The sequence below is a fragment of the Monodon monoceros genome, unplaced genomic scaffold, assembly GCF_005190385.1.
Source record: "Monodon monoceros isolate NGI ecotype Baffin Bay Population unplaced genomic scaffold, NGI_Narwhal_1 Super_Scaffold_14, whole genome shotgun sequence".
NCBI classification, from domain to species: Eukaryota; Metazoa; Chordata; class Mammalia; order Artiodactyla; family Monodontidae; genus Monodon; species Monodon monoceros.
Window position 1 is genome coordinate 62,071,782 of NW_021703770.1, and position 14,235 is coordinate 62,086,016.

At 42.4% G+C, this 14,235-nt stretch overlaps 1 protein-coding gene across 1 annotated transcript in view; it reads right to left on the reverse strand.

The window, feature by feature from the left end:
- The window catches only part of SULF1 (sulfatase 1), a 161,585-nt gene extending 147,712 nt beyond the window's left edge, over positions 1–13,873 (reverse strand). Inside the window, exon 1 of the mRNA XM_029223225.1 lies at positions 13,551–13,873. The gene's annotated coding sequence lies outside the window, so the exon portion shown is untranslated. The remainder of the gene's footprint in view (positions 1–13,550) is intronic.
- Positions 13,874–14,235: the final 362 nt, after the last annotated feature.

Here is a 14,235-nt window from a genome sequence, read left to right on the forward strand (position 1 = left end):
TGATTTAACTCAAGGGAAAATGTTTTGAGGGAGTGACGGTAAATACTGTCATCATTGCCTGGGTAGCATTCTTTCGGCAAAGGTTAAAAAGTGCCTTTACAAACAAGGCTCTTGATAACAAAGCTACAAACTTTTGAATCAGTGCTTGGGTATTTCTGGTAGAATGGATTTTCCGCAAAGAATACATTTAAACAGTAAATGCTTTTGCTGGTATTTGTTCCAGTCCCAAGGATTCTCTGCAGTCCCTGACTTTTCATCATGGCAGCAGCAAGAGGGGCCATGGGAGAGCTGGGTTCATAGCTCCATGTTCTCCTTAGTTCTAGGGTACAACTGACGCATGAACTCCGGTTAATCCTGGTAGAATTTTACTGCCTTATATTTTTGATAAAGCCTGGCCTATAGAACTATCTCTGATAAGAATGAGTTTTAGGATTCTTAGGCAGGCTTCAGTTTCCTCAGATGTAAAATGAGGGATTTTACGTAGATGATCTCTAAGGCATATCTCTAATATTCTGTACTTCTATGATATTTTCCGTGCCTTTCCTGGGAAATCTAGCCTTAATTCTGATTATTTAAGAAAACTACACGACATAATATCTGGTAGCTTTGACAGAATGTGTGATAATTTCCTCTTTCTTCTAAGTGATTTAAAGCCTCTCATCTCACTGGCAAATTGTCCTACAAATGAGAATGTGATTTTGAGCCGATGAATTTTTACAGTCAAATCCCACGACAAAGAACAAACAAACAAAAACCCCCCTGAAAACAGTATGATTTACTGTGGGGTTTACAGGTGTTTTAATTTACGATACGCAGCAGACAGTGGATACTTTCATTCAGGTGGGACGGGTCTGTCTAGCACTGTCCTTAAAATTCTGGTCTCGCCGTAGTTTTACATGTCCTTAAAAATGGAATTGTCACAATCACCTCAGTTCAGCTCTCAAGAGAAATTAATTGATAGCGTAGACTCCTGCATGGCTGGCGTGTGAGTGACACCCAGCTCTACAATTTCGCATCTAATCAAGGAAGATGGGAATTCTAGTTGGCCTATTGTCTATTTGAATCTGTTTCTGGATGGAATCCAGCTGGCTCAAATGTAGCCCTGGGACAGTGATGTGGGCAGAAGAAGGAAAAAAAATTAAGCCAGAAAACTGGTGCATGAGACAGTGCTTTCCACATTGTCAAGAGAATTGTAGCTGTGAATTTACTTTTGATTAGTTTCCTGAAATTTCTCAGTGACTAAAATGCAACTTTCTATCCCAATTATCCTTGATTATTCTGGCTATGACTATATAATGAAGACCTATATATCAGATATACCATCTTGAAGCTATGCTTGATAGATGCAGAGGTTTAAAACTTAACTTCTACCTTATTGTTTCTAATAGTAAAGAGAGGGAGCAATATTAAAAATCTATGAAGAATAGCAAGAAATGCAAAATTGTACCTAATTAAGAGCTAAAATTATACGGCAACATTTTAAGTGGTAAGAGATCACCTATGAGAAGGAAGTTATTAACAGTTGGTATAGCTAGGAAAAGAAAGTTCCGTGGAAGTAAGGGGGTAATTTTTCTTCAAGGACGGGTGAGATGTGGACATTCACAACCATAATGGGAGGGCAGTCCGAGCCCAGAAAACAGTATGAGCAAATCCTTAGTAGCAGAAGTAAGCAATGTAAATTTAGGAGATGCTGGACCAGCTTAGGAAGAGCAGAAAGCACATTGGGGAAAGGGGATGGTTGTAGTGGAAAAGATGATGTGGGTCCTTAAAGGCTGGTGTTTCATTTAGGCTGGATGCTGTAGGAAACTGGAAGATGGCTATTTTAGAGTAATGGAAGGGCAGGATGAAAACAGTGCTAAAGGAAGATGACTCAACAGTGATATGTAAGATGAATGGGAAGAAGAAAGATAAAGTGTAAGCTCCATTTAGAAGCAAGAGGTGACACAGAACTGGATTAAAGTCCTTCCCTGTTACCCCCACCATCGTTTTTAGTTTTAAGGAGAATGTTTTATTTATTTAGACTGGTCTTAAGGGAAGAGCAGAGTTTTCCAGTTAAGGAGAATAATGTAATCTAGATGGAGAGAATGGCAGAACAAAGGTAAATAGGTAGTGGGTGGCATGCTCCTGAAAGGTTAACTTGCTCAATATCTCATTATTAATGGTAGCCAAGTTCTAGAATCCAGGTTTCCAATGTTTTTCCACTTTACCACCCTACTTCTTTTTCCCAGCTATAACACTACTACCACTATTTAGCAAATTTTATTTCATTGCTAGTCACATTTTAATTTACTACTTGCCCAGCATGAAATGTGATTTACCTGAAGCCAATGAGGCAGTCCAGTGGGGTTTTCTAAGCTTCCAAAGGGGTTAGAACAGTGGCAGAAGCAATTGGAAAAATATCTCCAATTCCACTTCTGAGATAACTGTAGTGGTTGACCGGAATGGTGGCTCAGTGGGTCTCTGATTTTAGAGCAAAACAACTGAGAATAACAATCGCTATGCATGAAGTGTTTCATAAAGCTTATTTCCTCTCTGTTTTCTGTCCTTATTTTTGTGTTTTTTTTTGTGTCAAAAAACATGACTCTAGGACAGAACATGTTTTGACTGGTATTTTTTTCCCCCTTCCTCTCCATTTATTCATTTTTCTTTTCTTACAAGGACCACGCTTCTCCCGTTGAAGAAGTCTTTGTACCCCTGAGACAGGTCGACAAGCTAACATGTAGGAGTAGAATCCTAAATTGAAATCTAAGTTTAGACAGTCTGAGATGAAGGAGGTTAGGAATATCAGTCCACATGCCATACCTTCATCTCCAAATATGCACATGAGCCCATTGACCTACGTGGACACTAGCTGAAGAGACCTAGTGTTAAACTTGACAGCTAAATCCAGCTTTCGTGTTCGCTGTATATGATGTTTATTGCTCTAATGATGGCACTTGTGTATTCTATCTTTATCCCTTGGTTCTTTGCCCTGGATGTCTCAAGAATGACCAATTCAGTCATTAGCCATTAATAGTTTCTGAGTGTATACTGACTCATGCCAGTTCAACCCCCATGCAACCCTAAATGAGAACGAGATTTACAAGTGCTAATACTTAGGCTGGCATTTCTCCCATAGGAACCAGGGAACATGGTTCAGAAAACTCAGTTGAGTAAAATAAAGTGGGCCAAAGTCTTCATTAGATACTTGAACAGAACCCAAGTCTCTTTTGAGGAACCAAAATGCTGTCAGGTCTCCACAGGTCAATTTTATTCCCACAAATTTCTAGCAACAGGACTACATTTTAAATTCCAAATCTGGCGGACTCAAGCTGTGTATTCTTTAATCGTGCTGCTCCCAACATCTAGTGCAAGAGTGTGAAATGGCAAATATAATCGTCTACCTCTAATAAAATTATACCTAATCCTGAAAACTATTCATTGATTTAGTATCAAGAATGGCTTTCCTGTTTTGGAGAGAAGCTTAAAACGAACTGTGGCTGAAACAAAATAAAAGGGTGGTACAAGAGGAAGATAGAAAGCAAAGCAGGGGGTGGGGTGGGAAAACCTTAAAATTAAAAATGATTTGTCTTTGTAGTTAGTGAAAAAGGGAGTGTCAATATCACTTGTAAAATGTCATCCATACATTCTGCAAAAGGATGTCAACCAAGGTAGAAGCTGAAAGTTCTGAGCAGAAGCAACTTAAATATTTCATCTCTTCTTGCCTCTAGACTCTTTAAATTATATGTCCCTCTTCAGCAACATTTTCTTAGTTGAAAGAAGAGAATTATAGGTATTTTGCAGAAGTAGTTTGTTGTTCTTGACTTGAAAAGTCCCTTGCTACCCTAAAGTTTAAAAACACTAGAATAGTTATTGGGTCAACTATTTTCTTAATCTGAGAAAAGATTCTTTTTATCTAAGGAGGAATATGTCATAAAAAACATCAGTTGTGTATGTCTTATGTCCATTGATGATCAGAAAGTTAGATTTTATCTGTTTAAAATTATGTTACTGAACATTTATATGCACATATATGTACCTGTTTGCATTATAAAGTTATCCCAACCACAGCTTGGGATATTTATGGTCTTGTAAAATGAAATTCCACTTCCAGCACCCCCATTTTCCCTAGGTGGTGTCGCCATTCCCTGGCTACCTGGGCTTGAAGCCTCAGTGTCTTCTCTGTCACTTGTCTTTCCTTTGTCCTCTATTTGACCAATTACCAAGTTGTTGATATGGTCATTTAGTTCTTCACAATGTTTCTTACACCCATCCTTTCCTCATTCCCAATGTCACTGATGGGAACAGGCAACCCTTTTTTTCTTTTTTTGGACTCCTGGTACTCTCCCAGTTGTGTGTTCTCTCTCTGTATCTCTCTCCCCCTTCCTGAAAAATCTACTGCTTAAACTTCCTGAGGCATCTATTTCAACGATGAAATCCAACCTCTCTACCTGATGTCCTGATGTGTCACCATACTCTAGAGTCTGGCCTAAGTTAGCTGACATGACATGCTTAAAATAGAAAAGAGTACAGAGGAGAGACGACCAAGGACCATACTCTTTTTTTTTTTTTTTTTTTTGAGGTACACTGGTCTCTCACTGTTGTGGCCTCTCCCGTTGCGGAGCACAGGCTCCGGACGCGCAGGCTCAGCGGCCATGGCTCACGGGCCCAGCCGCTCCGCGGCATGTGGGATCTTCCCGGACCGGGGCACGAACCCGTGTCCCCTGCATCGACAGGCGGACTCTCAACCACTGCGCCACCAGGGAAACCCATCTTTCTCCTCCTCCTTTCTCATCATCTCTCTCTTCCTCCATCACCCCTCTTCCCTCCCTCTTCCCCTTCCTTTCCACCCTCTCCTCTGCCGAGTGCCTCTCTTCACTGTATTCACAAATCCTCTGACTCAAAAATACTATGTCTTGGCTTGAAAATGACATACACAGTTTAACTCCAGGCCTTAACTCAAGTGGTTCCTTCTGCCATCTTGGAAAAAGAATACAGCTGTTTGAATCCTGACTAAGTTCTAGGCGCTTAACTTTATTATCTCATTGAACCTCGGGAACCACACTTTGTGATCACCGTATCCCCATTTTATAGAGAAGGAAACTGAGTAAAAGAGGGTAAATGAATTGTCCCCATGGAGTTTGTCAAGAATGGAGATGAATCACAGCTCTGATTCATCTGCTTCACGATGTGGAGACAAGTCTTCCCCGGCTCCGGTTCCAGCTCCTCCAGTAGGGGGCTCTGTGGACATCCCTTTTAATTAGTATTAATAATTGATACTTAACCACAAAATTTTTTCCATTGCTACTAGAAATTTTTTTTTGTAGGGGGCGCATTTTCCGCTCACAGCTAAACTAGAGATTCCTTCAGGGCAAGGATGGTGTCCTATATTATTTTGTACTCCTCTCAGCACTAGGATAGAAATACATATCACAGGAAGTTCTTGAGTACACACGGACTAAATGAATTAGCACATTGACACAGCTTTCTTAAGCCTCTTCCTTTTGACTCCATTTAGAAGGCACCTATGGCTCTTCCTTAGACATCAGATCAAATACCAAAAAGTAATTTAAACTGTTCGATATTGAGCCTATCCCTCAAATCTCTTTTACTAAATTTAGATGTCATATATGAAAAGAATGGGATAACACATGTGAATCCTCTAGGTGTCTCAAATAAAAAATATTACATACCCCATGCTTTTATTCATTTGCTATATCCAGAACATTTTCTTTTTTCTTGCCAGCGTGAAGCTCTCAAGGGAAAAAAAAGGAACATGTGATTTGTAGGGGCCTCTTTTTGCGGGGGATGCACTTCTTATAGATGAAAGTTAAAAGCTGAAGTTTCTAGAATTTCTGGATGCAACGCCAAGCACATCTGTGTACTAGGACGTTCTACTCAGGGGAAGATTGATTATTGGCAGGTGAAGGTTAAGGGGGAGGCTTTAAACTGGCAGGAAGTCTATTCAGAGGACGTGTTATAGAAGGGTGATTTTGATGCTGAGCCATATTAGTGATAGGAGTTTGAGGCTAATATCCACAGGTGCACACTTCTAAATTAACTTATCAATAAATGCACACTCTGTATGCGTTTCGTCTGTTCCCCCCATGACCCTGGTATAGCTAATATCTCAAAATAGGCTAACCTTCAGCTTTAGTTAAGTTAATACAGCAGGTGTTGCCTGTGAGCTATAACACCACGCCACAAAACTGGGCAATAAACAGAACCCCTGTAATTCAGATTCCCATTCTGTTTATTAAGAATGTGCTCGGCCTTCCCTGGTGGCGCAGTGGTTGAGAGTCCGCCTGCCGATGCAGGAGACGCGGGTTCGTGCCCCGGTCCGGGAAGATCCCATGTGCCGCGGAGCGGCTGGGCCCGTGAGCCATGGCCGCTGAGCCTGCGCGTCCGGAGCCTGTGCTCCGCAACGGGAGAGGCCACAGCAGTGAGAGGCCCGCGTACCGCCAAAAAAAAGAATGTGCTCTTATTGCTCAGAAAAATGGGAAAATGCATAGATTGGTGTATTTGGGGCCTCCATCAAGGGAATGAATACAGGAGGATTTTCCCGAGTTCTTGAAATAAACTTGTTTTAGGCCTATTACGTATTCCATGAAGTGGAAAAGCTGCATATATTAGTAGCTTTATTTGCAGATGGGAAAAAACCATAAAACAAAGTAATAAAAAAAACTAGTTCAGGCTTCCAGTTAATTGTAGCAATAGACCTTCTTTCTAGCAACCACAGTTTGTAGCTGAGCTGAAGATTTGGACAAAGCCAACAACAGAATAGAGATGAAAACTGAGGAGAATTTAAAAAAAAAAACAGAGGAGAATAAAACAAAAGCAAAAATATGTGAAGGTAGATGAACATCTACTTCAGAGTCAATTGTTTTGAAACAGAAAATTCAATTATTGTAGCTTTTTTTTTTTTTTTTTCCTGGTACATGGGCCTCTCACTGTTGTGGCCTCTCCCGTTGCGGAGCACAGGCTCCGGACGCGCAGGCCCAGCGGCCATGGCTCACGGGCCCAGCCGCTCCGCGGCACGTGGGATCTTCCCGGACCGGGGCACGAACCCGCGTCCCCTGCATCTGCAGGCGGACGCTCAACCACTGCGCCACTAGGGAAGCCCCAATTATTGTAGTTTTATAACATGATTGGATATGGGATAAAACAAGTCCCCTTCTTACTATGGTTCTTGTCTTACACAAGTGTCCTGTCTTGCCCATGAGTTTATCATCCATGTAAACTTTCGAATCTTTGTTTTACGTTCAACCAGAGCCGTCTGGGCTCTTGCCTGTTCCCAAACACTGCTCCCACTGTCAACCATCGAACTCTCTTGTGTGAGAATTGGTTTAGTATTTTCTGAAATGTGTAGATTAATTTGGGGAGACTCTACCTTTTCACCAAGAAACACGTGTCTGCTCATTTATTCAGCACAGCCATTCAATATCAACCTCACCCGCTACAGTTAATGAACAGTGGCATGGCCAGGTTTCTTAGATTCGCAATTTCAAATATGCAGGAATATTTTCTTACAGATTTCTAGCTGTGTAGTAAAAAAGGAGATCAGCATATAAGAAAAGGTTTTACCTTTGAAGGTCGAGAGGAGAGCTACGTTTTTTTTTAATTAACGAAGGTTTAACATACTATGGCGCAGTTGAACGTGTATCCCATATTTTGAGCAGCTAGTTTATCAGCTAGTTTATCTGCAGCTAGTTTATCTAAAGATGAGGTCAAGCCACGTAACTGTTAATGCTTCGCTTTGGAAGTTCTATAGTCATGTTTGCTAGGAAGAGAGAGGCATCTCCAGATGTATTGCCGTGCCCTTCGTTTAGAGGAGTTCCAGTCTCTTTCCTCTCCCTGGTCTGGGGCAGGTGCAGACCAGATGATCAGGATTGGAAAGAATATGCTTTGATCTGTCCCAAGATCCTGAAAACTGAAGCTGAATGACCAGCGTCCAAGGATGGATTTGCTAGGTAGCATTTAGTGCTTTGTGAGATCATTTCTCTGTCAGCTGCCCTTCTGGGGAAAGGGTACAGAGAGACAGCTCAGTGTTTGATGGTGGGTGCAGAGTCTGGGAACAGGCCAGAGCTCACGCTGATTGCTTTCAGCTTTTTGTTCACTTTGGTTTAAGGGTGAAGGACAGCAAAGGTCCAAGCCCCTTGTTTTGTCTAAATGGTATCTTGCTGTACCAGTTACTTCTGGAAGTCTGACCTGACTCTCTACAATGTTTCACCGAGTTATGATTTCTTTCTGAACAGTGGGCCAGGAGGAAGGAAGAGAAGCACATGACCCTTTGGTGAATTCAACGCCCTGCTGGGGTCCACTGTTCGGGCCCTTTGTTCCCCCAGCCCTATGGGAACTGCTCTTTATTATCTTTTAACGCAGGACCCAGGACTCCCTCCTCCCTGCAAAGGGTATTCAACTGTCACCATTTTCCCTACGGGTCCATTAACTCAGTTGCTCCAAATCCCTAAATGCCAAAAGCAGCTCCTCTGGACCTCTCTCTACCCCTGCTCCCTTCCCCAACCCCTGCCTTTGGTGGCAGAGAAAACAGCTAAAAGAAGACACACTTTAAATAAACAGATAGAATGAATGATTGACATGACCGAGATGAACACAGTCATGCATCCTAGATCTATATCTGCATATGCATCTACCCACCTTCTCTCTCCCCCATTTATTGCACATGTGCTGAGCTAGGTGCTTTGTGGTTTTCTCTCTCTTCATAACATCCCCAAAGAAAGTATTCCTATCTTCATTTTACAGAGGAGGGAGCTGAACAGTTAAGTCACCTGTCCAAGGCCATGCAGCTAGTCAGAGGGGGTACCTGGATTAGAACACAAGTCTGTCTGAACCCAAAAACTGTACTCTCCTGCTTTCAAAATCATGTTTGAAATTTCACACCATAGCGGGGCAGCTAATAGATGTAATTCCTACCGCGGTTATAGAAAGCTGAAATAGGAGGGGAGTTTTCAGAAAATACTCAAGCTTAATTTTGGACAATCATTTCACACATTCTGCCCAAGTGGCATTTTTCCTAAGCTGCCCCCAAATACAACCAATCAAGTTTTATCGGTTTTTTTTTTTTCCGTTTCTCTTATGAATGGAGAGGAGACTATTAGAGCCAGTAAATGGCTCTAAAGTGGGGTAACTAGAGAGGAAAGTGCCTTGGATGTCTGAATGTCCCTGTGAGCTAGCCAACACCCATTTATTAGTGAGGCATAAAAGTGGACCAGGCCAGTTCCTGTCTTAGGAGTCTTCACTGTACCTGAGGAGTCAAGTGATAAAAAGGCAAAGTAGAAAGTAGGGCTAAAAGAAAACAAGGTAATTGTGCTAACTGCAACCCACAGATAACCAATAGCCTCAGTGGAAAGAAAACATCACTGGGAGATGTAGTCAGGGGAGGCTTCCTGGAGGAGGTGGAACTTAAGCGGAAGCTTTGAAGAATGAGTATACAGAGGTGATGAGGATGTCCTACACACAGGCTTATAAACGTAGAACTAGAAGGAATATCTCACATGATGATAAACTCTCATTTTGCAGACAACAAGATGGAAAACTAGAGTGATTAGGGGTAAGAGAAGAGACCAGGAAGTGGGGGACATTGAGCTGGCCACTTGAGCCACAGGGAAGGGTAGACTTCTGCTGCTGTAGGGATTTGGTGGGAGATACAGTTGGAAAGTTGGGGCTGAATAACACAGGGGTAACATGTCGGACTGAGAAATTCAAACTTTATCCTGTGGACAGTGAGGGTCCATGTGGTAATTCTCAGCTGAGAAATGCTTTGATGGAAGCCGTGTTTTAGGAAGCTCCCACAACTGGTGGACAGGAGGGAAGTGGAGGCGAGAGGACCCGTTAGGAGGTTGCTGTAATGACCCCCATGTGATTGGCTCTTTGCACTGGAGCGGTAGCTGTGGGCCAGATGTGGGTGACGCTTTAAAGGGAGGACTCACAGAATTTGATGACAGATTGGCTATGGGGGTGAGGGGAATATTAGGGAGAAAAAAAAGCTAACAGGCTAATACCCCTCCTCCTCAGCATATTGAGTTTGAATTGAAAATATTTTAAATAGGAAACATATTTCAGGACAAACTTTTCTCATAAAATATCTTCCTTCAAATATCTTTTTCCGCCCATGGATCTAACATAAAGGAAAGGTAAATTCACCATATGACCATAGACTTAATTTCATACATGAGCGTCCTTTTCTTCAAAGTCAATAATGATGATTAAAAATAAAATTCTATTTAGAGTCAGCTCCTTAAACATTTTAATCCCCTTAAATTTACTCCATGCTCTCCCCACAAAAAATATTGCAGAGGGAAAAAAGAACCAGATGTCCTGACCTGACCCATTAGTTGGCCTCATCCACCTGGCAAACGGTTGGTGAAATCTCAGTACTCAGTATTAGAAATCCTGCTTTCTGGATTCCTAAAGGATAAACCATTTAAATCTAAAACACAAAAGAACCAAGCCCCTATCCTTTCCCATATGGGTATATAATTAAGACAGTAAATGCAAAGTGTCGCACGTGCCACTCGTCTCTGCTATTACAATGGAAATGACCACAGCAATCTGCTTGAAGTCACATAAATTTCCTTAGGAGCAAAGAGTAGAGCCCTTTTAGTTCTTTGATGAAGGTTCCTGCTTATCATCTACCACGAGTTCAATGATTATCTGCATTCATGTATTTTAGTTTTCCACGCCACTGTCAAAGTGGGTTTTGTAAGTTAATGGATCAAGCTTTCAGATCGCTTTTCGCCTCTGAGATTTGTCACCTTACTGCGTGCCTAGATCACAAGATGCAGCCACAGGGCAAGTCGAGATCTCCCTCAGCCCCACCCCCCAGTGATTTTTTCACCTCTCTGGGAGGGATACCCAGGGCGCTCAAACACTTTCACAGCTGTTAGAATACTGATGGGAACTTCATGTGTGTTACCAGCACAAGTGCTGTCAGGAAGAAACCAAATGTCAAACTGAGGTATGTAGAAGTCACCATAAATATGCCTCTGAATGTTTCCCATCTGGAACAGTGGCTTTAGATTTTGACAAGAAACTGGGATTGCCCTGCGGGCAGTGTCTTGAAACAGACCCTTTGGGTTTGTTAAGTAACTTCACTGTCACCTAAGCCTTGTTAGGGGCAGTAACACACAACGTTGCCTTCTCAAGGTGTGAATTTATAATTTCTCAACACTTCCTTTCTTGTTTTCATCCTGCCTAAATCCTGCGGATGGTTGACTTTTCAGGGGTGGGGGTGGGGGTGGAGGGGATTCTCCCATATTGCCAAAATCCTGGGCGGGCAGCCCGGTGGTCAGTCTGTAACATTAGCAACATGTGCTTGGGATTGGGGCTCCCATGGCTAAACAGGGACTTGCCTTTGTTAGATGCCATCACGCCAGATCTCCTGGAGGAAGAGCCCATTGGTGAGGAGGGACTTGACTTTCTCCTGAAATATCTCTGCTATGGTGAAAAATGGCATTGGTAGCCAGCACTGTACCTGCTTCCAGCCTGTGCTTATAAGCCTAATCCTGACACGATGCCAGATATTAGTTTGCCTTTCTGTCTTTATTTTTTTAAAACCCCAGTTCCATTGTAAAGCTAAAATGGAATGACTGGAATTCCAAAAGACTGCAGCTTATGAACTTAGTCCTGTTTGGGTTATGTAATATTGGGAATCGGATCTTACTCAGTTGTAATAACCGCCTGGTTATTTATGAGGATATTTTCTCATTGAAGAAGACTTCTGAGACTATTTCAGAGAACACTCTGAATAACAGCTAGATACTATACTAACAAATTCTTGGAATCTTAATTTTTTAAAAAGAGGATTAATAAACAATAATGGAAAAGAAAAAAAAATACATTTTTAAAAAGAGGATTAAAAAAATCAACTCTCTTGTGGCCAAAAACATATGTAATGCAACTTGGAACATAATTTTTCACGCATCTTTTTGCAGCTGAATACAAAAATCACAGGGCATTAGCCATAAATTCTTGTTATTCAACCTACAAAACAGCTCCTATTTCAGAACAGCTTATATATAGTATTATTCACAGACTCTCTCACCTGCCAAGGGTGAGGACAGTGTTGGGTTTCTCTATGCAGTGTGGAAGTCCAGTAGGAACAGGAATTTTTAAGCACCACAGGTATCTGAACGCTGACGTGGGAGCGCAAGTCTGTCAGGGTGCAGAAGTAACTCATGGACTCACCTTGCTGGATCACAAACTTGAAAAATGAAAATTTTATGTCTTTGATCCCTGTAAATATAGGGCATCAACTTGAAAGGCCTTTGTCATACCACAAATTAAGCATCAGATATAAACCCCATTGCTACGTTCAGTTCAATCTAATTTTCATGGTGCTTTTGTCAGAGTGGTTAAATTATTGGCTACTCACAGATACGATGACAACTCATTTTGTGTTACTGGATGACCATTCATTTCCAGTGACTAATTTGTAATTAAAACCTTTTTTTTTTTAAACGTTTGTTTAGAACCAAGCCAGAAAATCTATTTACATTTAATTAACACTTCAGAGAGCCTGTTTAAAAACACATAAATGTAGGGACTTTAACGATCCATTACAGAGATGCTCCTTTACTTTTCAGTGACTTGTAAAACTTTCACAAACAGATCTGCAAATGAATTACCTCCATCTGCTCCCCTGCAGCTGCAAAAGGGCCGTGTTAAAAAGCACTTTCCTACTTCTTCCTTTTCTGCTTTTCTTCTAGCTCTAAGCATTTTTGTTTTAAAGACGCTCTCTCAGCTGCTCCGAAGGCAGCCCCTTCTCTTAAGGAGTTTGCAACGTTAGAGTCCATCTCCAAATTGTTTTCGAAACACTTTGGTCCATCACAAATCAGACAGGACCTACATTGCAAAAATCGGGAAAGAAAGCTTTTCCATCTCTGCCAGCAACTCAGTAATAGACTCTTCAAAGAATCTTGATCAATTGGGTAGTAAAATGCAACAGTTTGAAAGAGACTTTTAATTTTGAAAGCTAAGATACATGCATTCTTGGACTTACCCATCCTTTATGAACAATTTAAAGCTCTTGTTTTGAGTATGCAACGAGGATATGAAAGGGTGGGGACCAACACCGCTTCCAAAGACATTTTCTGAGCTACACCTTCCAGAGCAAGGCTTGAGGAGTGTTAGTTCTATAAAGACAGCCAAGCACCAAGCTATGTTCACTGTTATCTGTCAGCCGTACAATAGTAGCGTTGATAGGAGAGCAGCAACTGGGTTTGACAAGTGTGCTGTGCCAGCATTCCATTCAAAAGTATGTTGAGAGAGAGAGAGAGAGAGAGAGAGAGAGAGAGAGAGGGAGAGAGGGAGAGAGAGAGAGGGAGAGAGAGGGAGAGAGAGGGAGAGAGGGAGAGGGAGAGAGAGGGGGAGAGAGAGAGAGAGAGAGGGAGAGAGGGAGAGGGAGAGAGAGGGGGAGAGAGAGAGAGAGAGAGAGAGGGAGAGAGAGAGAGAGAGAGAGAGAGGGAGAGAGAGAGAGAGAGAGAGAGAGGGAGAGAGAGAGAGAGAGAAGGAGGGAGGGAGACAGGCGCATTCAATATCTTTCACTTTACCTGAAAAAGCTGCTTCTCTTGTGGCTGCAGAAAACGAATTCCTCCTCTTCTTCCCCAAGCAAGTAGTTCTCTTGCCTGCAGCTCCCGCTTGGAGAAGACCACACAGCTCCAGCGAGGCAGCCTTCCTGAACCTAATCCCCACTCCAATGTGATGACACACACTAACCCCAACCATCTGGTGAAACACGTCCTCGAGCACTCAGCACAGTGGTGTGTCAAGACGGGCTGCCCAATCCATTTGCTGGGGCTGGGTGTCTCTCACTGACTGGAGGCTGAGGGCAGGGCTGAAACTGGAGGTCTGAGAACTCCCAGTCAAGTAACCTGAGATTTTCCGAGAGAAAGAACTGCTATAAAAAGGGAGGACGTGGGAGGTGCTAAAGAGAAGGTGGAGGGAATTAATTATGCCGGTGGCCAGTTGTGCGGTACTTTTCACAACTCCTTGTGCGCCCCCGGGGGACCGTGGGGACCCTCAGTAGGATGCACAGAAACACTAAAAATCTTTTCCTGCCAATCTAGGGAGGGCAATCTACTCAGCGAGCACCCATCCCCCCCCCGCCCCGCCCGGGAGATAAAAAATTCATCTTGACATACTGATAAAGTGTTCGTGTGGGAGTTGTTTGCACTGAAATGTGACATCTACATTTTGAAATCTACACTCCTACCTTCCTGTGATGAGATTGCGGCT